We start from the raw sequence: 1,865 nt of genomic DNA on the forward strand, positions 1-1,865 counted from the left end.
ATGTAAAATAAAGAAATACCTTTAGTTTGTCATTTTTTTATTGAATGCTTTGAAATTGTGTTTTCAATTAGTATATTTTGTAGTTTTGATGTTTAAGGCGCAGTTTTAAACCGATGCGCTAGATGGCGCACAAACATTTCGTGTAACTTCAATATGCAAATCTGAGGAGCGTGTTTTCATCGACCTCAAACGTAAACAATCGTCTACTTTTTTTTTCTACTTAAATGCCGCGTATATGTATTTTTCTGGTCATGTATTGAGGCGAGAAGTGAAAGATTTCTCCTGTGAGGTTAAATGCCACTCTTGATCTCTGACTGAGGCTGGGACATAAGAAACTCAGTCTCAGCGGTCTGACCCGTCAGACAGGTTTCAAAGTTTCTGTTGACTTTACAATGAACCTCTAACAGCTTATAGCTCAGTGTGTTTTACATGATGAACATAGTGACATTTTAGCTCAGGTGAGACACGCTTCTGCTGTCTGTGAGCTCCTGTTAACATCAACATGATCTGATGCTCAGCCAGGATTTTTATCTGAATCCTCCAGGCCAAGGAGGCAACATTAAGCATAATTAAAAATTCTAAGTAAAATATATTTGCATTAAATAAAATACCAGATCATAGTTATGAAACTAATTATATTCTTTAGTTGCTGTTGTTTGTAAATGTCACATTTAATTTCCCCTCTTTTGTTTCTGAAATGGGATTATGCAATATATGCACAATAGTGACACAGCATCAGCTGTCAGATGAAAGGCACCGGTCACAAAATAATTTTGTTCCTCATATTTTCATTTTGGTGGCTTAATGCATGGATTACTTGACGTGCTGAAACAGTTTCGAGGGGGAAAAAACTCTAGTCATCCTCAATGTAAACTTGATTAAATTGAGGTCAAATCTATTAGAAGAGTTTCTTATTTGATTTAATCACTTAGAACAACAAGATTCAGATTAGCATTCTTACAGTTTGATTTATTCAGTGTATTATGTTGCTTTGTCCTTGCAATGTTACTGATAACGGTTTTAATTACTCACAAATGTTAGTTTTCACTTGCAAGTGGCGATTGGTGAATGTTGCCATTAGCTGTAGTTCTACTCTCATCTCACTATTACTAGTTTCTCACATGACTGGTTAAAGTCATATATGCACTTCTTATAATATATTTATGTATATATTTTCACATTTTGCAGCTTTCAAGATGTGGGCACTAAGTGGAAAAGAGCTTGTTTTCGACAGCAAGGTCTGGATCAGAATGAGGGTGAGTAAATAAATAATAAGAAAATAGTCATTTTTGGAAACTAACCCAGTGGTTTTCAACCTATTTGACCTTTTGACCCCCAATTATTTACTAAAAGATTCAAGGGCCCTTCATGTAATATAATATATTTCTTTTGGAAAATATCATTTTGTGTGTGTGTGTGATTTAATGAAATTTTCTTTAAAAAAAAAAAAAAAAAATAAATATAAAGGCCCAATATTTTTGATTGCTCGGATCAAATAAATATTGCTCTTTTGGCTTTTCAAAAATGTTGGTGTTGTTTTCAAAACTTTTGATGTTATAAAAAAAAAATCTTGTAAAAAATAGTGTGTATAATTCTAAAACATCTAAAATCAGTTGTTTGTCATGTGTTTTAATGAAATATACTTTCTAAAGGTATAATTATAATTGGATAAGTATTATAAATGTGGTTACAATTATTCATGTAATCATACAATGCAAGTAACATTACAAGAAATAATGAATGCATTAAATTTTATATTGTATTATGTATCAAAACCTCAAGAAAATGTTGCCAATGATTTTTATTAATTTCAATGACCTTTCCCAAGTCCAGAAATCACAATTCCCTCATATATCCACATTTTC

Source organism: Sinocyclocheilus anshuiensis, unplaced genomic scaffold (genome assembly GCF_001515605.1).
Source record: "Sinocyclocheilus anshuiensis isolate Anshui unplaced genomic scaffold, SAMN03320099.WGS_v1.1 scaffold48, whole genome shotgun sequence".
In the NCBI taxonomy this organism is placed as follows: Eukaryota; Metazoa; Chordata; class Actinopteri; order Cypriniformes; family Cyprinidae; genus Sinocyclocheilus; species Sinocyclocheilus anshuiensis.